Source organism: Pristiophorus japonicus, chromosome 19, assembly GCF_044704955.1.
Source record: "Pristiophorus japonicus isolate sPriJap1 chromosome 19, sPriJap1.hap1, whole genome shotgun sequence".
In the NCBI taxonomy this organism is placed as follows: Eukaryota; Metazoa; Chordata; class Chondrichthyes; family Pristiophoridae; genus Pristiophorus; species Pristiophorus japonicus.
In genome coordinates, this window is record NC_091995.1 from 46,272,213 (window position 1) to 46,298,446 (window position 26,234).

General features: G+C 43.7%; 1 pseudogene; it reads right to left on the bottom strand.

Moving 5' to 3' along the window:
• Positions 1 to 1,781: 1,781 nt before the first annotated feature.
• Positions 1,782 to 26,234, bottom strand: part of LOC139230205 (major histocompatibility complex class I-related gene protein-like) — a 32,499-nt pseudogene continuing 8,046 nt past the window's right edge.

Sequence of the window (26,234 nt, forward strand, 5' to 3'; positions counted from 1 at the left end):
CCTCTCTGTATCTTCTCAGTGAGAAAAGATTGATGGATGAGGGAGAAGCGGGATTAAAGAAGGACATGTGAACGTAAGAAATATCAGCTGGCGTAGTTAATTTGGCCCTGAGAACATGCAACGCCATTCAATAAATCATGGCTGATCTACCTCAACTCCCCATCCCCGCCCTATCCCCAAATCTCTTAATTCGCTTTGTTCCCAAAACTTTATCGACCTCTATCTTTAATATACTCAACAACTGGGTATCAGGAGCTCTGTGAGGTAGAGCAATCCAAAGATTCACAATCCTTTGAGTGAAGAAATGTATCCTCATCTCAGCATTAACTGGCCGACCCCTTATTCTGAGACTATGACCCCGTACTCTGGATTTACCATCAGCGAAATCATTTTCTCAGCATCAAACGTGTCACGCCCCTTAACAATTTTTTCAGCTAGAAATTCATTATATCCCAGGAATTGCCGGTATCATGAAACAATTTGCCGATTTAGCACCAGGCGCTAATGCTTTAGACTGCACGCAGAATTCCTGCTCACTGCACAAAGACATGATTGGGGTCCTAATTAAAGTCTTTAAGCCCAAGCTAATTGCAGTTACACTCGAAGGATGGACCAATATCAGGTGCTCTCTAATCACAAGCAACGCTTGCTGCCGACTTTTTTCAGTACTTAAAGGGAAGGTTCATTGATGCTGCAGAAACTCATTCTCAGCTTTGCTGGCTGTGCAGTTCCATCAGCAAGCAGCAGCAGGATAAGGAGAATGAGCTGGAGAATGGAAGCAGCTGTACTCATGGCAGATCCACGCCCCAGGGAGCGAGCCAGAAGATTCTGCGATTAAGCGTTGGTGTTCGGTGTGGAGAGACGGAGGGCGGTGCTCTCTCCGGCAAGTGGCAGGAGGCCCTGACCACAAGTCTTCCGTATCATGTGAACGGCAGAGGTGCAGCACGTCTCAGGCAGCACTCTGGTTCCCAGGACTCACACACAGCTCAGGAAGAAATTTAAGGACCTCGCTCGGATGGTCAGGGTGAGTGAATGCTTCAACAAATGCTGCATACCACCATCTGAACTACAATCTTGACACAGTCTCCAAAATGCCACATCCCCAGCACTTACCCACCAACAATCTCTGACTACCAACACTCACACCCACAGCTCACACCTTGCACACAATGACAGCAATTAAACAATGGGAGGCATATCACCCAAACGCATTGCTCCACATTGACTTACAAACCTTCCTTCCTTTCGCAGGACAATTTTCCCCACAACAGGAGGGAGCAGGAGTGCACAGGCGGAGGACAAGCCAACACCCAACCATTGTCTGCACTGTAAAATGGAGTGTCACAAATTATTGGGCGATAGATGGTGGACGCCAAGCCACCGGTGAATTTGACCCATCTGGGGTTAACAACGGTATGTTCGTCCCTTCTCCTTCTCACATCGCAGTTCCCCCAAACCTCACAAACAGTTTACAACTTACAGCTAATTGTGTAAGCTCTGCTCCCTTCCTGGCCCCATCCCTTCACCTTAAACCATTATTGATGGTGTTTCAGCTACTGAACAAACACTGAGCAGTCTGTTGCTGAGGGGACTGTGGAGAGTGAGGCAGGAGAAGAGGAGGAGGAGGAAGAACACACCAGGTCACTGCATGTGTCACCCGCAGGCATGAGCTCCGATACTGTCACTTCGCATTCTTTAGATGCTAGTATAGTAGCGGCGCCTGCACAGGGTGAGGCACCGAGGAAGAATGGGCTGCAACAAGGGCAGGAAGGATGGGTAGCTCAGGGGCCAGCATTCTGGAAGGTGAGTTCACGCATGAACTCTGCTGCATCGGGGTCAGATGAGGAACTCGATGGGGAAGCTTTTAGAAGATGGTTGATGGGCATGCACACGGAGATAATAGGTGCAATGGCAAGGGTGCACGACAGCTTCTCGTCATTGATAATGAGCATGGAGGGGTCCACCTCCAACTTGCACAAGGCTCTGTGCATACCATGGAGCGCATCATGTAATGTCTGAAAAGAATTGTAGACTGCCAGAGGGACAATGGCAACCAAGACCTGATGCTCCATGGGATGGCTGATGTGGCAGCTGATGTGGGAGGATGTAACTAGTAGAGTGGACAAGAGAGAACCAGTGGATGTGGTGATCTTGGACTTTCAAAAGGCTTTTGACAAGGTCCCACACAAGAGATTAGAGTGCAAAATTAAAGCATATGGTATTGACGTGGATAGAGAACTGGTTGGCAGACAGGAAGCAAAAGGTTGGCAAGCAGTGACTAATGGGGTACCGCAAGGTTCAGTGCTGGGAACCCAGCAATTTACAATATACATTAATGATTTAGATGAAGGAATTGAATGTAATATTTCCACGTTTGCAGATGACACTAAGCTGGGTGGCAATGTGAGCTGTGAGGAGGATGCTAAGAGGCTGCAGGGTGACTTGGACAGGTTAGGTGAGTGGGCAAATGCATGGCAGATGCAGTATACTGTAGATAAATGTGAAGTTATCCTCTTTGGTGGCAAAAACAGGAAGGCAGAATATTATCTGAATGGTGACAGATTAGGAAAAGCGGAGGTACAACAAGAGCTGGGTGTCATGGTACATCAGTCATTGAAAGTTGGCATGCAGGTATAGGAGGCAGTGAAGATGGCAAATGGCATGTTGGCCTTCATAGCGAGAGATTTGCGTATGGGAGCAGGGAGATCTTACTGCAGTTGTACAGGGCCTTGGTGGGGCCACACCTTGAATATTGTGTAAACTTTGGTCTCCTAATCTGAGGAAGGACATTCTTGCTATTGAGGGAGTGCAGCGAAGTTTCACCAGGCTGATTACCAGGATGGCAGGATTGACATATGAAGAAAGACTGGATCGACTGGGCTTATATTCACTGGAATTTAGAAGAATGAGAGGGGATCTTATAGAAACATTTAAAACTCTGACAAAATTGGGCAGGTTAGATGCAAGAAGAATGTTCCCGATGTTGGGGAAATCCAGAACCAAGAGTCACAGTCTAAGGATAAGAGGTAAGCCATTTAGGACCGAGATGAGGAGAAACTTCTTCTCTCAGAGAATTTTGAACCTGTGGAGCTCTCGACCACAGAAAGTTGTTGAGGCCAGTTCGTTAGATATGTTCAAAAGGGAGTTAGATGTGTGTGTTAGTTGTGTGTTGGTGGTGCAGTGGTTAGCATGGTTGCTTTCCAAGCAGTTGACCTGCGTTCGATTCCCAGCCATCACATTTGTCAATTTCTACTTGAGGCTGAAATGATCCTCTGATGACTCTGGTTGCAAGCAGTAAGCAGTTCTTACAGCAGCATCTCAAGGATTTTGTTGAGCAACCTGTTTTCAAAGGGTCATGTACGAATGCTTGCAATGCAAAATCTACGTGTCATCAATCTGTCATAATGTACTTGCGATTCATACTATGAGCTGTCAATTACCAAAGATATTCTATAGTCCTTACTACGAGGGGGATCAAGGGGTATGGCGAGAAAGCAGGAATGGGGTACTAAATTTGCATGTTCAGCCATGAACTCATTGAATGGCAGTGCAGGCTAGAAGGGCCGAATGGACTACTCCTGCACCTATTTTCTATGTTGCTATGTTTCTATGTGGTCCTTACGGCTAAAGGGATCAAGGGGTATGGAGAGAAATCAGGAATGGGGTACTGAAGTTGCATGACCAGTCAAGATCATATTGATTGTTGGTGCAGGCTCGAAGGGCCGAATGGGCTACTCCTACACCTATTTTCTGTGTTTTTATGTTTCCAATGCAGCACAGATGGAAGCGACACAATCTCCGAATGCTGTAGTGCAGTCTGTGCTTGGTAACATCAGATTTTAGGCTGCTCTCGTTCAATCTCAGCTTGATGCCACGTGAGCTCTGACGACTGCCATCGTAGATGGGTGGTGGGGATTTGGCATGTGTCATTGGATTCACCTTGCCCCGGCGATACTGCCATAGCGCCCTGTTAGCGCCACCTGCTGTCGCTAATGGGAGGCAATAATGGGACGTATTTTCCCCCTAGAAGTTACCCAATTTCACAAGTTATTACTTTCCTTTGATGTAATTCAAGCAATAAATGATGTGACGCGAATCGATAAATAGTAATATGTCCTCAGGATTTCCACTTTTGCGTGGCACATTCAGTGAATAATTTAAGTGATGGGAAAATGAGCATAAATTATTGCCCGTTCTTTTGTTCGAATTATTTTTGATGACCATAATCATTATTTCTTCACTCTCGCACTTGAAACCAACGTTGTGACAATTATGATTATCTCCTGGGGGAAGTACATACGGTCTCTCCAAATGAATCACTATTTAACTGGTAGCTAATCTACTGGTCCTGATCTTTGACGTGATGCTGTATCAGATGAATTAAATTTATGTCCTGGATTCATTCCTGGACTGCCCTCCGGATTGCAGTCTGAATGTGTTCCTGATTTTTGCTTCTGCTGAATGTTCTGTTTGGTTAACTGTCGATTTCACCTTTGGTCGATTTGTCACCATTTATCCCCACACAATAAGATCCAGTATTGCACAAAAAAACTGCAGCGGTGGTTGTCGCAATGAAATGGGGCTGAGCATCTAATTTACTTTAGAACCCCATTTATTTTACTTTAGAACCTCAAGTAATCAATAACAATATACCATGGTTCTGCGATGTGAAATCCAGCCTCTACACTGTCCCGATATGGGTCACATCCTTATGGCTTGATTCAACTTTAATGCCTTTGATTCCGTTTCTTTTGATTCCGATATTCAATGGTTTGAACATCAAGCATATTCTGCTGACAAGTAGACTGAGGAGAATCTCTAGAGCAGCGACAGTGACCCAGAAATGAAAAAACGCTGAAAATCCATCGTTTTACTGCTGGTCATATCTGGTAGTTTTATATTGTTATGTATAGTAACTTTTATTCATTATGTATGTGTGCAAATTATTGATGTTCACCATCATGGGACGAACTGGATATATGTTGCATGATTTGAGTTCTTGCGCAAACACCATTATTTATGCAGTGTCCCAGACTAAATTCAGAAAGGAGTTGAAGAATTTGATTAAATATCCCTTGGCTCTTATTATTAATGTAGGGAAATAATTGAAGGGTCTGAGTCTTACCAGAACTCACTACAGATAATTCACAAAATAGCAAAACACTGCGGATGCAGGGCGTCTGAAAAAACCCCAGAAAATACTGAAAATATGCAGCGGGTCAGACGGCATCTTTGGAGTGAGAACCCTTTCGTCATCGACCTGAAATGTAAATATTGTTTCTCTCTCCATATTAGCTGCCTAACCCGCTGATAATTTCCAGCATTTTCTGTTTTTATTAAAAGTATTGAGACTCGCTTCCATCTTAATTATGCAACACGGGCAGCAGTTGATGCACCGCCTGTTATTCGCTCAATAAGATGGATGCTATTTTCGGTAGAGTTTTATGGAGAGGAATGTCGGGCGGGTGTGTAATGAGCGGCCGACCTGCCACCGGCTGTATAGTGCCGCACCTGAAGGTGAATTTCCCCCTGGGCTGCTGGAACTTTCACCTCTGGCGGGATCTAGTTCAATGAAAGGACAATCGGGTGGTGGTTATAAATGCCAGTCGAAACAATGAAACCAGTTTTATGCCCACGCCGCTCTCTCTCAAATATTCCCTGAATCTATTCTTAGTTGTATGACATTTCAAATTTCATAAAAACAGAAGAAATAGGAACAGGAGTATGCCATACGGCCCCTTGAGCCTGCTCCACCATTCAATAAGATTGTGGCTGATCTGATCATGGACTCAGCTCCATTTCCCCACCTACTCCCCATAACCCCTTATCCTCTTATCGTTCAAGAAACTGTCTATTTATGACTTAAATTTATTCAATGTCCCAGCTTCCACAGCTCTCTGATGCAGCGAATTCCACAGATTTACAATTCTCTGAAAGAAGAAATTTCTCCTCATCGCTGATTTAAATGGGCAGCCCCTTATTCTAAGATCATGACCTCTAGTTCTAGTCTGGTCCACCAGTGGAAACATCTTCTCTGCATCCGTCTTCTCAAGCCCCCTCATAATCGTATATGTTTCGATAAGATCACCTCTCATTCTTCTAAATTCCAATGAGTAAAGGCCCAACCTATTCAACTTTCCTCATAAGTTAATGCCCTCATCCCCGGAATTAACCTATTGAACCTTCTCTGAAATGCCTCCAAAGCAAGTGTATCCTTCTGTAAATTTGGAAACCAAAACTGCACGAAGTATTCCAGGTGTGGCCTCACCAATACCTTATATAACTGTAGCAAGACGTTCCTGCTTTTATACTCCGTCTGCTTTGCAATAAAGGCCAAGATACCATTTGGCTTCCTGATCACTTGCTGTACCTGCATACTATTCTTTTGTGTTTCATGCACAAGTACCCCCAGGTCCCGCTATACTGCGGCACTATGCAATCCTTCTCCATTTAAACAATGACATGCTCTTCGATTTTTTTTCTGCCAAAGTGCATGACCTCACACTTTCCAACATTATATTCCATGTGCCAATTTTTTGCCCACTCACTTAGCCTGCCTCGGTCCTTTTGCAGATTTCCCCTTGTGTCCTCCCATCTTTGTATCATCAGCAAACTTGGCTACATTACACTCGGTCCTTTCTTCCAACACATTAATATAGATTGTAAATATTGGGATCCCAGCACTGATCCCTGTGGCACCCCACTAGTTACTGGTTGCCAACCAGAGAATGAATCATTTATCCTGACTCCCTGTCTCTGTTATTTAGCCAATCCTCTATCCATGCTAAAATATTATCCCAAACCCCGTGAACTTTTATCTTGTGCAGTAACCTTTTCTGCGGCACCTTCTCAAATGCATTCTGGAATTCGAAATACACCACATCCACTGGTTCCCCTTTATCCACCCTGTTCGTACATACTCAAAGAACTCCAGCAAATTTGTCAAACATGACTGCCCCTTCATAAGTCCATGCTGACTCTGCCTGACCCAATTTTGCTCATCCAAACATCTTGCTACTGCTTCTTTAATAATGGACTCCAACATTTTCCCAATTACAGATGTTAGGCTAACTGGTCTATAGTTTCCTACTTTTTGTCCATCTCCTTTTTTCAATAGGGGCGTTACATTTGCAGTTTTCCAATCTGCCGGGACCTCCCCAGAATCCAGGCAATTTTGGTAAATTACAACCAATACTACTGCCGCTACTTCTCTGAAGACCCTAGGATGCAAGCCATCAGTTCCAGGAGATTTATCTGCCTTTCGGCCCGTCATTTTACTGAGTACCACCTCTTTAGTGATTATGATTGTGTCAAGTTCCTCCCCCCGCCCCCCCCATAGCCCCTGTAGGAATATTTCAACTTGACTCTCTGCAGAAGATTTTCATCTTGCCGCTGGAGCCTGGAAGGCTCTTTGCAGATTGGCCAGCGGTGATAAATCCGTCTTATTCTCATTCGCATTTTAATCCCGGGTTAGCAACAGATGGATTACACTGGCCTCGCTCCCTTCAGTTACACTGGATTTGCTCTGGACCACTGTATTGGCGATACTGCAGGTGAAATGTGAGTGTGTGATCAGGAGCGGGCTCAGCTGTGTTTCCAGACAATGAATCGTGTTCCCATAGTAACTGTTTCTGTTCACAAGAGGAGACTGTTTCCCTGAGGCCAATGTCAGAGTCAAGCCTTCAGAAGATAAGAGTAGAAGGAAAATGAAATGACGTTTTGTGATAATAATGTATCAATATTAACAAGATTTATTTTAAAATCCCTGGTGTGCCTTTATTCTGCGGGGCGGTTCTGTAATACCTAAAGCGCCGATATGTGCAATTTTAGATGAGATTTGACAATGTTGCTTCAATGTTAAGCAAGTTAAAATATTTTAATACAGTGACTGAAGCATAAAGCATGGGGGAAATGTTTATACAAATCGTGTTGTTTCAATAATAAATCAATTGATTCATGATTACTCTTTTAGCTTGTTCCTGGATCCAAGACAAGTCTGGTGTTTGACCCTCTCTGTGCTGGTTAAACAACATTGTAAACTAGGGAGTGAAATGCAAATGTTAGACAATCCCGAGATGATGGAGCAGAGCACAGTACAGAGAATGAAGTGACTTGTTCACACTCTTTTCATGGTTCTTCCCCTTACAGGGCGCTCTCCGTTAGCTCCCTTAAGGTGTCCGTTCTCCAATCCTCTGTAAATGCTACACTGCAAGAAGTCGGACGCTTCAGTTCCCACTCCCCCTCAGTCCCAGTTGGAAACACCTGCTGGTCACCATTCCTGATGGGAGGCTGAAATCAGGAACTCACAGCCTCTGTTTAATACTGGTTCATTAGAAGGACCCACAGTTCACAAATACCTAACTGCAACTGGCCTCCTTCTACTGGCTAGATGCTCACAGTCCAACAAGGACATCCAGTTTATTGGAAGTATTACAGAGAAATGGATCTCGATGCCAAATCTCGGCCTGAAAATGCACCGTCCTAACTGGTACTAGGCCCTGTCAGCCAGGCTCCTGCTCAGTGCACAGGTCGCTGCTGTCGCAGAGTTCACATTGGCTCCAGGATTCCTGGGCTTGGAAGGAGAGAAATGGCTGGCGTTCTGCTCCTGATGGCCATCCAATGACCCCAGCAGGAAAGGGCAGCTCTATGAACACAGGACCTCCGTGTCGAGGGCAACACACATGAAGTGCGGCTCCTCAGACCAGGTACACAAGGGCTGCCCATGCCTGGGAACCAATAGTTGTCAGGAGAAAAAGGTGGACAGAACAAGCCCGTATTAGAGAATTCAACATGCATGTTAATTTGACAGAGGTGCGGTCTTTCGGATAAGACGTTAAACCATCAGTCCTCTCCGGTGGATGTAAAATATCCAATAGCACTATTTATAGAAGCGCAAGGTTAGTTTTCCCCGATGCCCCTCAATCAACATTAGTAAAACAGATTCTCTGCTCATTACCACGTTGCTGTTTGTGGGAGCTTGCTGTGCGCACATCAGTTGCCGCGTTTCTTACATTACAACAGTGAATACACTTGGTGCTTCATTGAGTGTAATTCGCTTTGGGACGTACTGAGATTTAGAAAGGCGCTAAACAAATGGATTTATTCTTGTTTACTTTATAACAGATATTTGACATTGAAATATAATCCTGAGGCAGGCTACAAGATTTTCTGCAAAGCCACTGTGCAATACTTTTACAAACATAACTGCAACATTATTCCCTGACCTTACCTCTCCGTTTTTTCCTCCACATATAGATTACAATTATAACGAAAGCCAGCGATAGCAGTACACCCACGACAATCAGCACCACATCCTTGTCTTTTTCTACTTTGCCTTCTGAAACATATGAGCAAGGGTTGTATAATTATATGTGTGTGGATTGACAGTTTTACATATAATCAATGGGAACCTGTGGCCCTGCTCATGCAACGATGATGCGCTGTTTTATATGTACGAGTTCCCACACCACACTGTGCACAATGTATTATTTCACTGAGGTGGGGCCAGGTTTCTTTGAAGCCACAAAGTTCACTTTTTGTGAGTAACCACAGGTTCTGGTCCACGAGGAGAGAATGCTGTAAATGTGACAAGGGGTGGGGGGAGGCGTGGAGAATCAAAGGCTGTGAAGAGTGAAGCACGGTTTCCTGATTGATCGGGTCTGGACCAGAGATATGAATGTGCTGCTGGGAGACCAAGGAAAGGGGTTGTGGTCGTTGTTCCCAGCGAGGCAGGAGGAAAGCGAGCTGTCCCATCCCCCACAACCACTCCTGGATCACTGGGTGAGGGGAGCCAGGTAAAGAAGTGGCAGAGGCCTGTGTCTGCGAGTCTGGTGGTAGGAGCAACATGAGGGGTAAGTAGTGGCAGTTGCATCAATGATACCCACTATACCAGCTCCCAGGGCTGGGGGATCGAGCTTCCTACCATTCCCACAGGTCCGTGTGATGGGAGGGGGCTCAAGGTGCAAAGTTGCAGCTCATGATAATTGTAATTAACCAAACTATCTTCAGAAAGTTTCACTTTTAATTAAATAGTAAAATGCTGATCTTTTTTTTTTAAATCGATAGCATCACGGCTGCTGTTTCAATTTCTAGGCTTATTTTGTGGGGGTTTCCACCCATCTGTACTTTGTGTTGCCCCAACCTTCACTCTTGCTACAGATTTTTGCTCTCTGGGCAAAGTCCTCATCCGCCAACTTCCTTGCCTGCAGCTCCCGGTGTACATCAGACCCATTCCCGCCTCAGGAGCCAATTCAGCCTCACCCTTGCCGTCCGGCCGCATAATCTTATCATCGCTTCCTCAGTGCACTACATTTCAATACCCTTTCCTCACAACACTTCCACACTCCTCCTCAAGGTGACCCGTCCCCTTGTTACCCACCAGAGCAAAGAGACAACATAATCAAAAACACACTGACGCTGAAGTTTAGCACAGAGCAAACATTCAAGCTCAGAAATCGAGCAGCTCCAGAAACACAGTGCAAGGGAACAACAATGAGAAAGCAGAAACAAACAATGAAGCAACAACAACTCGGGCAAATGAGGAGTCTGCTGTCTGAGCGTGGATGGTGAATGCAGATTAATCCATTCTCGAACCCAGATCGACTGTGAATAAGGAATTGTTTCCTATTGAACTCTGAGATCATGTGTGTGTGTGGTTGGGGAAGCCGGCGGGGTGCGGGGGCGGGGGTGGTGGGGAGGTGTATAAAGAGGAGATAGACAGTAAGAATCAATGAGAAATATATATAGAGAAAGCAAGTGTGCGGGGCGTACACAAGGAGGGGTGGGTAAAGATTATGGAAGAGTCAGAAGATAAAATAAAGTTACGAAAAGCGACAGAAAGAATGAGAAACACTCACAGGCAGCCTGAAGAACATAGATAACAAAAGTGTGGTTTTACGTGTAAATAAACTGACAGAAAGTGCAAGACAGAGAAAAGTGATGGGTAAGAAATGACAGTTATAGGGAGTGACAGATTTTAATGTTCCTGGTCGTGTCCATAAGCAACAGCACAGCAGACCAAATAAAAACACATACAAATCACTGGGAAACAGAATATCCTGTTCATTTGTAGAGTAGAGTAGAAAAGCAAGGAGGCAATGGCCAATTTGATTCGGTTATTCATTTCATTGATCCCTTTCTGCTCTCTCCCTGTATGGGATGTTTGGGATTATTGATGGATTGTTCAGTATTGCTGCTCATGTCCTTACCCCAGGGGACAGTCTTCCCACCTGACAAGCTGCTGTGTTCAATATGACAGGAGTATTGTTTCCCATCATACGGATCAAATTCAAAGCTTGTCGTTAGCTGATACGTCCATCTTCATTGGGTAATACTCCAGTAGATTTGGTCTCAGGGACATGTTCTCCATTCTTCAACCAGGTCACACTAATGGACTGCGGGTAAAATCCAATCACAATGCAGTGGAGAAACCAACGATCACCAGCCCTGGCAATAACTGAGACCTCAGGGGAAACTACATGATAGAAAGACAGTTATTTTCAACTTCAATATAAGGTGCACATTTCAAAATATAATCAGGGGGATCATTTGAACTTATGCCGCTAGTCTAAAATGGGTGATATTGCATCGGCTGCCTGTTAAAGGAGAATGGGGCGAGGTGTGTAATGGAAGATGGTCCAATATCGCCCGTTGCACACTATCCCCAGGTTGTTCTGAACTTACCTTTTCTGGTTAGTGATACATTTCCAATTGAATAGTATGTCCTCCATAAATTCACACAGTCCTTTTCTATCAAGCTCTTGAAGTAACGGTTCAACTTTGTTTCCTTATCCCATTTCACTTTGGACGTCTGAGCTATTGGATCATGTACAGTCCAAACCAATGTGTCTTTATCAAAACTAAATGCATATCTTCCATCATAAGCCAATTTCAGAACCCCTCCAATAGGATTGGCATCATGCAGCTCACAGCCAAACAGTCCTTGAATGTAGTGAGTACCTAGAACAGTTATTCAACCGATCAATAGCTACATAATTATCGCTTTTTTCACACCGTCTGAGAACGTCAGCTATTTTCTAGTCACTGCACATCCAGTCAGTCTCTCCATTGCTTCGGGTAGAAATGGAATTTAGTATTTGAAACAAGCATCGTTACACAGAGATATAGAATGTACAGCACAGATAGAGAACATTTGGCGCCAAATTTAGACAGGGGCTTTCTGCTTTAGTTCTATTTCCCTGCCGATGTTAATTTCTTTCTAGCATCTTCATTTTCATATATATATCGAGTTCCCTTTTAAGTTATGTTGTGGTAACTGCCTCAGTAACATTGCATATTCTAACGGGAAAAATCCTAATTTCTACCATCCGTTGTTCTAGTGACTGTGTGCCTCTAATTAACAATTCCTATGGAAACATTGAATCATACAATGGTTAGAATACGGAAGAAGGTCATTCGGCCTGTCGAGCTGTGCCGGATCTCAGCTAATCCCACTACCCTGGCCTTTCCCGTAGCCCTGATTATTTTTTCTTTCGGATACTTATCCAATTCCTTTTTAGAGTTTGCCTCCACCCCTTCAGGCAGTGTATTCCAGACCTTAAACACTCGCTGTGTAAAACAGTATTTAGTTACGTTGCCTCAGGTTCTTTTGCCAATCACCTTAAATCTGTGTCCTCTGGTTCTCGACCCGTCTGCCAATGGGAACAGTTTCTCTCTATCTACTCTGTCCAAACCCATCATGATTTTGAACACCTCTATCAAATCTCCTCTCAATCTTCTCTTCTCCAAGGTGAACAACCCCAGCTTCTCCCGTCTATCAATGTAACTAAAGTCCTTCATTACTGGTATCATTCTCGTAAATCTTTTCTATACCTTCTCTAAGGCCTTCAGATCTTCCTAAAGTGTGGTGCCCATAATTGGACACAGTACTCCAGTTGAGGCCGAACCAGTGTTTAAGACAGCATCGTCATAATGTCCACACTTTTGTACTCTATACCTCAATTTATGAAGCCCAGGATCACGTAAGCCTGTTTAACTGCTGTCTCAACCTGCCCTGCCACCTTAAACGATTTTTGCACATATACACCCATGTCTCTCTGATCAGGGACCCCCTTTATGATTGTACCATTTACTTTATATGTCCTCTCCTCATTATTTCTAGCAAAATGCATCACTTCACAGTTTACTGCGTTAAATTTGATCTGCCACGTGTCTGCCCTTTTCATCCGCCTGTCTATGTCTTGCTGAAGTCATCACTCGCCTCCTCATTGCTCTCTATACTTCCAACATTTGTGTCATCTGAAAAAATTGAATTTGTGCCTTTTATACCCACGTCCAAGCCATGAATATATCTAAAGAAAAGCAGTGGTCCTAGTTCCGATCGCTAGCCAATTTCGTGTCCATGCTGCCACTATCCCTTTCATTCCATGGGCTTCAATTTTGTCGAAGACTTTTTGTAAATTCATGTATAGTACCTCATTACCCTCATCAACCTTCTCTGTTAGCTCAGGCAGGGGAACAATTATTCATTGTTTACTCTCTGAAAAAGCAACAAAACTTTGAAAACCTCTCACATCCTCCGCAAACCTTGTCTATTTCTGTGAAAATGCCCCACTTTTCAATTTATTTTTCATAACTACAGTCACTCATTCTAGTGAAACACTTTTCCTGGTGTTAATATAGGTGCTCAGAACTGCATTAACACGCTAACAATGTCTTAACAGTGTTTTGTGTAAGTCAGCATCAAGTCCCTGATGCTATATTCAATGCCCTGATGGGGTAAAAATTGTCTTTGCCAGAAGTGGGAAATGGGCTCAGAGTGGATCAAGAGCCCAGTCTGCACTTGACCCATTTATTTCTCTGTTAACTTCAAAGATGTAACATTGGCAGCCAATTCACTATGGCCCCAAAGGAAGGGAGAATTGGGAAAGGGTGTAATGGGTGACCGTTCTACGCTGGACCGAATGGCCTCTTTCCATACGGTCTCATTCTATGATTCCATATGCCACCATTTAATATGGGAGTTGCTGCTGTAAAATGAGCAGGCTGTAATTTTACACACCTTCCGGTGGTGGCACTATAACGCCTCGGTGTTATATTGTCCAACTTTTCAACCTATACTTCTGGAAAATCCCCAATATAAACCAACTCAACTTCTCACCATCACAATTTTCTATTAATTTTTCTACTGAACTACAGATAACATGCAAGAATATTAGCCCAGGATACAGGCCAGAATGTATGACATTATATTGGGGACTGAATTCTGTTTTAACAGCATAGGTAACATTCCCTGTCCTCCAACCTTGTTACAGTGGAATTGACACCATGGGGGTAATTTTGACTTTTGGTGAATGTGTAAAATGGGCAATATTGGATCGGCTGCCCATTTTGCACCAGCCAGATTTTCATGTCCACTGAGGTCAATGGAAGGGAAAATCAGGCAGGGAGAAAACTGAGCAGTCAGTTTGATATCACTTATTTTACATTATTGTGCAAAGATAAAACAAAAGAGTGCATGGCTGGAATACTGCGGGCAGTGCAGTACGCCTTTCTGATAAACCACCTGCTGGATATAAGACGGCATTAGAACCACAAAATATATACATACATATTATATAGGTGCTCACCAATTCCATTCAACAAATGCAATAATATGAATATTGACGCTATAATTCAATAAACAAAATTTTGCCGATATGATTCAAAAATGTGATATTTCCAACGTCATTCAATAAATCTATTACTGATATATTTCATTAAAGGTAATATTACCATGAATCAGTGGGGAGATTTTAAATTTTGGTCAAAATTTAAAGCAGGCCTGTTATGTACCTCACCCAATGGAAATGGAATCTGAGCAAGGTGTAGAACGGGAGGCAGGTCGAATATTGATAACTTTACATTTTTGCCTGAAGAGTTAAAAATTGCCGCAACAAGCATATGATGTGTTACGTGTAAAATTACCAGCAAAACCATTCAATAAATCGAATATTATCAATACAATTAATTGAATGTAATAATACCAATATCATTCAATAATCACTGGTGGGCGGTGGATTTTTAAAATCTTTTATCAACAGGTGAATATGGCCAATAGTGAATCTGCCGCCCACTTTATACCATGCCCGAATTTCAGAAAATCGACACAGATGTAAAACGGCAGCTGATTCACAGGCGCCGATATTTCGCCTGTGATAATATTTAACATTTCACCCGGGAATGAAATTTTACTTCAGCAGGGTTGCGAAACGGGTGGAAGTGGAAAGCCGCCTGTTATATACCTCGGCCCATTTTACTTTCAACTGAATGGAAAGGACAATCAGACAGCATGTTTAAAGGGCGGACTCACTGCTACTGCCCATTTTATACCCGCCGACATTGAATTTCACGCTCAGTATTAAAAATATCACTAATTGGAGATAATGGCACCTTCCAGACATTGTACAAAGTAGGCCATATCCAATTAGTTCCCCATTGTACACCTCGCTTGATGTTCCTTTCTATTGAAGGTATAATGGAATGGAAAATCAGGCGGGGTGGACAATGGGCTATCCATTCGATATCGCTGATGGCAGGAATCCCCCAAGTTTAAATGACCCCACAGTTTATTGCATTCATTCAAATCAATCCACTCACTTGATGTTTGGCTGCCCTGCTGTAGCCATCTATCAAACTGTCCCTTGATGATACCGTGGAAACCCGCTTGAGTGATTGTGAATTCTTCCCAGTATCGCTTGTTAAATGCTTTCGCCATCCAGTGCTGTCTTGGAACAGTTATGTTCATATTATCGTCGTAATAGGTTGTCTCAGAGCCGTCCAAACGTCCCAGGAAACTATACTCCGGCAGATCAGCACTCCCATGGCTCAGGGTGTAGTAATATAGCAGAGAATGAAACACTGGAACAGAATAAAAAAATCCCCATCATTGGAAGACCAAATATTAGAAATGTAAACCCATTACCGCAGTTTTCAACCCGACGCTGACAGTGTAAATCAGCCCCATGTCATTGATCAGTTGAGCGCAGAGGTCAGAGCTTTAAGTGGAATTCAATTGAAGCCAGAGTGTGAATTGGGCGGTAAATGCACCGCATGATTTTCCTTTCTACTGAAGTCAATGAGGAGGAAAATCAAATGGGTTGTTTGACGACGAACTGAACCACTTGCACGCGTTTCGCAGCTCATCAACGTTCATTTCTCCCCATAGATTCATTGTACAGTCGAGGATTTCTGAGGCATGAAATACCCGATCAGACATGGGTGGATGTAGAAAAGAAAATAGGTTTAAATAGGGAGCCAAAGAGCGTGATCCGGGAACGCTTCCTGGCATACTGCCCGGCATCTGTCCCTACAGCTGGGAGAACGCTCGAGTGGCAGCTGGTAACTCATTTGTCATGTCAATATCCTCTTTCCGTGTGTGTAGAACCACGAGAGAGTGCATGAGATGATGATCTAGTTCTGTTAGGATTACAAGGTTTAAAGATATGCTTTCTGCCACCAGAAAATTCAAGTGTTGCAAAATGTGATCCACATGAGCCTACAGATCCTGCCAATCTGGCATGTGACACCAGGAGACTCATTTAACTCTACATTTATTTCTTTGTTGGTCTAGTTTGGATTTTTTGAGCGAGGACGGTCCTTAGCCCCATTACCCGATTGGTGCACAGACCCTAATTTAGAACAACTGGATCTGTTGGAATGAAAATCTGGACATAAATGTATCCTTCAATGAATATGGCCTTAACTTTCCATGTGGGACAGCATGCTCCCAACAAGCGTGTTCAGACCAGGGAGACAAAATGACGGTGCACTTCCAGGCCATTGTCAAGAGTATGTCCTGGCAGCTCAGATCCTCACGCACAACAGAGCATCACTCCCAGTGAATGAGGCTCCTTGCCCCGAATACAGTCAGGGAATGTTTCTCTTCTGCTGCCCAGTTATGACGTCCCTCTCTCTAAACCCAATACAAATCCTTGCTAGTTGCTGCTGCCGTGTTGATGACCAACAATGGAGCAGTAACAAGGACACCGAACTACTGACCACTGGGTCATTTTCCACACATTCTGATTTTCAGATAGTCCATCATTTAGGTGGCCAGAGCTGCTGCCAGAAATAGATGGTGTCAAAATGAATAGAGGCAAAGTGTGAGTCACACGACATTATCAAGACCACATCAACTTTATCTCTCAGACTGGTGGAGTTTAGATTTTCCAACTATCCTGCAATGTCCAGGAATTAACGAATAATCGCCTGGATACCGCTGTAAGAAATTTGGGAGAAATATAACATTGGGAAAAGTCACAATTATAAAAGTATTGGAGATGGGGAATAAAGGCGGTGTGATTTGACTGGATGTCATGTGCTGAAACATCCAGAAATGAGGCCAACCAAACTTGGCAATGCGTCAGCCTGATTCAAGCACAAATCCCCGTCTACAATTGATGGACATCACTCCATTCCTGCAGTCAGTCTGCCGGCAACTTTCTTCAGCGTCCAGCACCACACAAGCCCATATCATCTCCTCAGAGATTCAATCAGAACAGGAGCTCCCGTAGGGCATCCGCAAGGTCCGAGGCAGTCGGCGTAACCTGGACTAAACACGGGGCAGTCGGTGTATCCCGGACTAAACACGGAACAGTCGGTGTATCCTGGACTAAACACAGGGCAGTCAGTGTAACAGGATTAAACACGGGGCAGTCGGTGTAACAGGATTAAACACAGGACAGTCGCTGTATCCTGGATTAAACACGGGGCAGTCGGTGTATCCCGGACTAAACACAGGACAGTCGCTGTATCCCGGATTAAACACAGGACAGTCGCTGTATCCCGGACTAAACACGGGGCACTCGGTTTATTCTGGACTAAACACGGGGCACTCGGTGTATCCCGGACGAAACATGGGCCAGTCTGTATATCCCGGACTAAACAAGGGGAACTTGGTGTATCCCAGACGAAACATGGGGCAGTCAGTATATTCCGGACTAAACAAGGGGCACTCGGTTTATTCTGGACTAAACATGGGGCAGTCGGTATATCCCGGACTAAACACGGGGCACTCAGTGTATCCCACACTAAACAAGGTGCAGTCAGTTTACCCGGGCTAAACACTGGACAGTTGGTGTAACCCGGAGTAAACACGAGGGCCATCAGTGTAACCAGGATTAAACACGGGAAATTCAGTGGAACCCGGACTAAACACAGGGCAGTCAGTGTATCCCGGACTAAACCCGTGGCAGTCAGTGTAACCCGGACTAAACACGGGATAGTCGGTGTAACTGGGACTAAACACAGGGCAGTCAGTGTAACCCAGACGAAACACGGGACAGTCGATGTAACCCGGACTGAACACGCAGTAAGTCAATGTATCCCGGACGAAACATGGGACAGTCAGTGTAACCCGGACTAAACATGGAAACAGTCAGTGTAAACCGGACTAAACACGGAGTAAGTCAGTGTAACTAACTCAGATTATACACGTGCCGAATATATTGTTCATGCTGGCAGTCATGTCATGCAATAAAGAATATAGCCGCACAAGTCCCATGGTTTGACTTATCAGGAACCGCCCTTTGAAAATAGCAAAGGCTCAGGAAAGCAAAGCGGAACATGTTTCAGAGAGTTGCTCAGTTAAAACCCTGCGCAGTGAGACCGGAAGGTTTTGTAGATTTCCGATCCCCTCCTACATTATTCTGTTTATCTCGTTCCGTGAAACTCATTCGATCCAATGGGAAACAAATCACCTAGCGGCACTCGGGAAGAAATCTACGGTCCTCTTCCCAGCTTTACGAACTGCGGGCAGAACTGGATTAGAAAAGAACACACTGGTCAACGGCAAAGACTTGAACCTGGAGTAAATCTGTGAAACAAATTGAAAACACCAGAGAGAATATTTCCCACTGAACCTTATGGGTAGCGGTAATAGAGCTGGCTGTTAAAATCATCAACAATCTCCTATCCCGTGTTTGTACCTCAACAGAACAGATGCAAAGCTCACTGGCCAACACAACTCGCCTTGTTAAGGTCAATGAAAGGCTGCTCATAGGCAGTTTGACTTTCACTATTTTTGCTGGGTGATCTAAAGTTTACAAGCTGCACAATCTGAAAATGTAACCGTCCTCACTTTAAGTGAAGCTGTAAATCTATCTGCTATGTACAGGTTGAAAAGAATGAAAAGAGGATTTTCAGACCAAACTATAAAAACACTTGTTCGTTGCCTCTCATTACTTGTTGTACCGCTGTACGTTTTCTGCCTGAAATTACCGTTGACAATATTAGTGTGACATGTTATTGTCCATTGCTTTAACACAGGTCATATCCCACTTGTAAATAGGCTGCACCATTAAAATAACAGGCAAAGTAATGTTATACCAATATGTTAAGCAATTTACCTCCACTATCACCAAGATTAATTTAGGAATAGGAGGAGGCCATTCAATCCCTCGAGCCTTTTGCTACCACTTGAATGGACCATGGCTGATCTGTATTTAACTCCATCTAATCAGAGAATTATACAGCATATATGGAGGCCATTCGGGCCATTGTGCCTATGTCTGCTCTGTTCTAGAGCTAACCATTTAGTCCCACTCACCTGTTCTTTCGCCGTAACCCTGTTTTTCTTGTTGTCCCTTTAATATTTGTCAAAATCAAAATTCAAATTTACTGTTAAATCTGCTTCCACCACCATATCATTCAGTGAATTACAGATAACAACAACTCACTGTGTAAAAATTGTTCCTGCAAGTCTCCTCTGGTTCTTTTGTCAATCATCTTAAATCTGTGACCACTGGTTATCGATATTTGTGCCACTGGAAATAGTTTCTCCTGACTTGCTCTATTAAAACCGTTCATTATTTTGAACACCTCTATAAAATCTCCTCTGAATCTTTTCTGTTTTAAGGACAACAACCACAGCTTCTCCAGTCTCTCCACATAACTGAAGTTCCACATCCCTGGTACCATTCTAGTAAATCTCTTCTGCACTCTCTCCAACGTCGTGACCCATACTTCCTGAAGTTTGGTGCCCAGAATTGAACATATTATTTCAACTGAGACCTAATCAGTGTTTATAAAGGTTTAGCATATCTTCCTTGCTTTTGTGCTCTATTCCGGTATTAATAAAGCCCAGGATCCCATCGTTTTATCAGCCTTCTCAACTTGTCCTGCCACCTTCAAATATTATGACATACAGGTGCAAAGTATTTATTTATTAACTTAATTATGTTCTCCCTACATAAGAATATCTCCTTTTTGGTCCCTTCCTGTGACAAGCCTGTTACTCTTTATATTTACAAAGTGCTTTTATTTTACCTTTTATGTAAGTTTCTAATCTACTCTCATATTCTCCATTTGCCCTTCTTATTCTTTATTCGATCTCCTCTGTACTATCTGTATTCAGCTTCATTCCCTACTGTATTATGAACTTGACATTTGTCATAAGGCTCCTCTTTCGGTCCCATTGTAATCTCTATATGATCAGTCACCCAGGAAGCTCTAGCTTTGGATGCCCTTCCTTTTCCCCTCGAACGAATGTGTTTAATATATACCCGAAACGTCCTCTCTTTGAAGGCTTCCCAATGTTAAATTACTCTGCCTTCCTGATTATTTGCTTTACCTGCATACTAACTTGTTGTGTTTCATGCATAAGGACCCCCAGATCCCTCTGTACTGTAGCACTTTGAAATTGTTCACCATTTAAATTATAGTTTGCTCTTCTATTTTTTGGCCAAAATGGAGAAACTCATGCTTTCCCACATTAATGTCTATCTACCAAATTTTTGCCCACTCACTTAGCCTGTCTATATCCCGTTGCAGATTTTTTGTGTCCCCACAATTTGCTCTCCCACCCATCTTTGTATCATCAGCAATCTTGGCTACATTACACTCGGTTCCTTCATCCAAGTCAATAAAATAGATTGTCAATAGTTGAGACCCCAGCACCAATCCCTGCGGCACCACACTAGTTGCAGTTTGCCAACCGGAAAATCACCCATTTATCGTGACTCTCCGTTTTCTGTTAGTTAGCCAATCCTCTGTCCATGTTAATATATTACCCCCAACCCCATGAACTTTTATCTTGTGCATTAACCTTTTATGTGGCAACTTATTGAATGCTTTCTGGAAATCCAAATGCGCCACATCCACTAGTTCCCCCTTATCCACTGTTTCCCCTTATCCATTGAAACACTCATTATTCCTGCATGCATAGATGTGTATCTTTTAATTCCAAGTTATAGCCATTGGACAATCATGAATCAGTTAAATGTTTTTAAGGTGTAGTGCTATCAGTCAATGTAATCGTTTTGTTCACATAATTAACCAGTGCTGGCTGTTGGATGATGTACCTAGAAATTTTTATCTGCCTGTGATATGTCCTTGACAGGAAACTGGCATGTTTGCATTTTCTTACCCAAATAAATTAACTTGTAAATTTAAATTCACGTACTGGTATGAATAAAACCAGTTCCAGTTGAATCCAGGAACAACATTTTCACACAATGTATTGTGACAATGTGGAACGCTGTGCCCAGAATTACGTGAGGTGCTTTGAAAAAAATAGATAGCTACTTCATCTAACCCAAAGAGCATAGCCTTCTCTTCCTTCCTCCTTCATGGACTCCTCTTGCTTCCCCTTTAAGGCTTCAATGCTACTTACCTGATTTACTCCATGTGGCAGCAAGTTGCACATTCTAACCATCCTTTGGGTAAAAATGTTTTTCCTCAATGCTTTATTGGATTTACAATTGACTATCTTACTTTTATGCGCGCTAGTTTTGGTTTCCCACAAGTGGAAATGTCTTCTCTACATCGACCACATCAAACCTTAAAACCCTCTATCATCTCACCTCTCAGTCTTCACTTTTCTAGAGAAAAAAGCCCCAGCCTGTTCAGTCTTTCCTCATAGTAATAACCTCTCAGTTCTGGTATCATCCTTTTAAATATTTTTTGCAGCTTCTCCAGTGCCTCTATATCCTTTCTGTAATATGGAGACCAGAAGTGTACGCAGTACTCTGTGTGTAGCCTAACCAAGGTTCAGTACGTTTAACATAACTTCCTTTTTTTTGTTTCTATTCCTCTAGAAATGATCATAAGAACATAAGAAATAGGGGCAGGAGTAGGCCACCTCGCCCCTCGAGCCTGCTCCATCATTTAATAAGATCATGGCTGATCTGATCATGGACTCATCTCCACTTTCCTGGCCGCACCCCATATTCCCTTATCACTCAAAAATCTGTCTATCTCAGCATTAAATATATTCAATGACCCACCCTCCACAGCTCTCTGTGACAGAGAATTCCATAGATTTACAACACTCTGTGAGGAGAAATTCCTCCTCATCTCAATCAATTTTAAACAGGCAGCCTCTTATTCTAAGACTATGTCCCCTAGTTTTAGTTTCCCCTATGAGTGAAAATATCCTGTCTGCATCCACCTTGTCTGGCCCCCTCATTATCTTATATGTTTCGAAAAGATCACCTCTCATTATTCTGAACTCCAATGAGTATCGGCCCAAACTACTCAACCTATCTTCATAATTCAACCCCATCATCTCCGGAATCAGTCTAGTGAACCGTCTCTGCACAGCCTCCAATGCAAGTACTGTATATCCTTCTTTAAATACGGACACCAAAACTGTATGCAGTGCTCCAGGTATGGCCTCACCAATATCCTGTGCAGTTGTAGGAGGACTTCTCTGCTTTTATACTCTATTCCCCTTGCAATAACGGCCAACATTCCATTTGCCCTCCTGAATATTGGTGTACCCGCATACTCACTTTTTGCGTTTCATGCACAATGACCCGCAGGTCTCTCTTTACTGCAGCACTTTGAAATTTTTCTCCACTTAAATTATAATTTGCTTTTCTATTATTTCTGCCTCACATTGTACTCTATCTGCCATTTTTTCCCACTCACTTAACCGGTCTATATGCCTTTGCATATTTGTTGTGTCCTCCTCACAATTTGTTTTTCCACCCAACTTTGTATCATCAGCAAACTTGGCAACATTACACTCGGTCCATTCATCCAAGTCATTACTATAGATTGTAAATAGCTGAGGCCCCAGCACCGCTCCCTGTGGCACCACACTAGTTACAGTTTGCCAACCGGAAAATTACCCATTTATCGTCACTCTCTGTTTTCTGTTAGTTAACCAATCCTTCATCTATGTTAATATATTTCTCCCAAGCCCGTCAACTTTTATCTTGTGCAGTAACCTTTAATACAGCACCTTATTGATTGCCTTTGGGAAATCCAAATGCACCACATCCACTGGTTCCTCTTTTTCCACCCTGCTCGTTACATCCTCAAAAAACTCCAGCAAATGTGTGAAACATGATTTTCCTTTCATAAAACCATGCTAACTCTGCTTGATTGAATTATGCTTTTCCAAATGTCCCGCTACTGCTTCCTTCATAATGGACTCCAGCATTTTCCCAACGACAGATGTTCGGCTAACTGGCCTATAGTTTCCTGCTTTTCGTCTGCCTGCTTTTTTAAATAGGAGCGTTACATTTGCAGTTTTCCAATCCGTTGGGACCGCCCCAGAATCCAGTAAATTTTGGTAGTTCACAACCAATGCATCCACTATCTCCACACCTGCTTATTTTAAGACCCGAGGATGTAAGCCATCAGGTCCAGGGGACTTGTTTGCCTTTAGTCCCAATATTTTACCGAATTCTACTTCTGTAGTGTTAGTGAATGTATTAAGTTCCTCCTCCCCAAAGCCTCTTGATTATCCACTATTGCGATGTTTTTAGTGTCTTCTACTGTGAAGACCGATAAGAAAAAATTGTTCAATGTCTCTGCCATTTCCCCATTCTCCATTATTAATTCCCCAGGCCCATCCTCTAGGGGACCAACATTTACTTTAGCCAGTCATTTCCTTTTTATGTACCTGTAGAAACTCTTACTATTTGTTTTTATATTTCGTGCTAGTTTAGTTTCATAATCTATCTTTCCTCTCTATCATTTTTTTAGTCATTCTTTGCTGGCTTTTAAAAGTTTCCCAATCCTCTGGCCTCCTACTAGTCTTGGCCACATTGTATGCCCTTGTTTTCAATTTGATACCATCTCTTATTTCCTAAGTTCGGTGCAGATGGCTATTCCTTCTCTGACAGCCTTTCCTTCTCATTCAGATACATTTTTTGTTGTGAGTTATGAAATATCTCCTTAAATGTCTGCCATTGCTCATCAACTTCTTTAGTCTATTTTCCCAGTCCACTTTAGCCAACTCTGCCCTCATACCTTTGTCGTCTCCTTTATTTAAGTTTAGGACACTGGTTTGAGATCCAACTTTCTCATCCTTCAACTAAATTTGAAATTCAACCATGTTATGGTCACTCATTCCCAGAGGATCCTTTACTAGCAGATCATTTATTAATCCTGTCTCATTACACAGTACCAGATCGAAGATCGCCTGCTCCCTGGTTGGTTCCACAAGGAAATGATCCCGGATACACTCTATGAACTGTTCCTCAAGGCTACCCTGCCACAGTGCTTACTTTGCATTTCATGGCCTTATTAATTTACGTTGCTACTTTTAATGATTTCTGAATGTTTACCATTATGCCCCTTTGTCCTCTACCCATTTAGATGCTTAATTTCCAAGATGTGTGTGACACCCCTATCCCTCCTACCAAAATACACCACCTCACACTTATTTATATAGAAATTCAGTAGTCATTTGCGCTCACATTCTGCAAGGTTATTAAAATCTAATTGTATAACAGTCTTCCTCAGTGCTAACTGTACTCCCCAATTTGGTGCCATCCGCAAATGTCGAAATTGTACAAATTGTTTATGTAAATGGTGCACAGCAGTGGTCCCGGCACCGATCCCAGTAGAACCCCACTCCCCACCTTCCATCAGTCTGATTAACTACCCTCACCCACTCTTCACTGTGTGCTGCTTTGTAGTCAGTTTGCTCTCCTTCTACTCTATATCTCACTCTTTGTTTCTCTCCCTGTCCTTGTATTATTATCTCTCTCTCTCTCTGTCTCTCTCTCTCTCACTCCCGCCCCCACCCCCCACAGCCCCCCCCCCCTTTCTCTCTCTCTTTGTGCCCATGTCTCTTTTTCACTCTGTTGTCTCTGATTCAGTATTAATTGAAAAGTATCCTTAAATATTTGAGTGAGTGTGTGGAAGGAGAGGGAGAGAATGTAGGGAGAGAGCAAAATGTGGGGGAGGGATACAGTGGAATGAGGGGAGATACCAGAACGGAGGGAAGAGATTCAAGGGGAGGGAGGAGAGTGAAGAGGCATGAGAGTGTGGAGAGGGGTTGGGGGATTTGGAGAGGGCGAGGTGGAGAGTGGAGGGGTGGGAGAGAGTGGATTGTGTAGAGTGGAGGGAAAGGAGAGAGTGAAGCGGTGGGAGAAAGAGGAGGTGGGAGAGTAGAGAGGTGAGGGGAGAGTGGAGCCGAGGAGAGACTGAAGAGGAGGAAACGGGAGACGTGGAGTGGGAAAGTGGTGGGGACGGATAGAGTGAACGGGAGTGAGAGATGGGACAGGGGGAGAGGGAGAGTGGATGTGAGGGAGAGATTGTAGAGCTGAAATGGGAGCATAGAGGGGATAGGAGGAGTGAAGGGGAGGGAGAGGGGACAGGGGGAGAGGTATAGTGGATGTTAGGGAGAGATTGGGGAGCTGAAGTGGGAGAGTGGAGGGGATAGGAGGAGTGAAGGGAAAGGAGGGGGTGGGAGTGAGAGAGTGTAGGATATAGGTAGTGTGAAGAGCAGGGAGATAAAGGAGATGGACAAGGAGAGTGTGGTTGTGAGGGGAGAGTGGAGAGCTGGAGTGGTAGAGCGGATATGAGGGACAGAGAGAAGGGGAGAGAGTGGAAGGAGACAAAGAAAATTTGGGAGAGGGCGAGATTGGATGGGGAGTGTATAGATTGGAGGGGACGGATGGGAGGGGAGAAAGTAGAGGAGATGGAGTGGAGGGGAGGGGGAGGATCAAAGGGAGGGGACAGGTGGGGATAATGTAGTGGTGTGGAATGGGAGTGAACAGGGAGCGAATGGATGGGACAAAGTTGAGGGGAGAGGAGCAAGGGGAGGGGACAAAGGAGAGGAAGAGAATGGAGTGGAGAGGAAGGGGAGGGGGACGGGAGAGAGTGGATGGGGAGCTGGTAGAGGGGTAGGGAGGGAATGGAGCGGAGTGGGGTATAGTCGTGGTGTGGAATTGGAGCGAAAAGGGAGAGAGTGGATGGGACAGAGTGGAGGGAATGGAGCGTGGGGATCAAGGAGAGGGGACAGAAATGAGGGAGAGAATGGAGTGTAGGGGAGG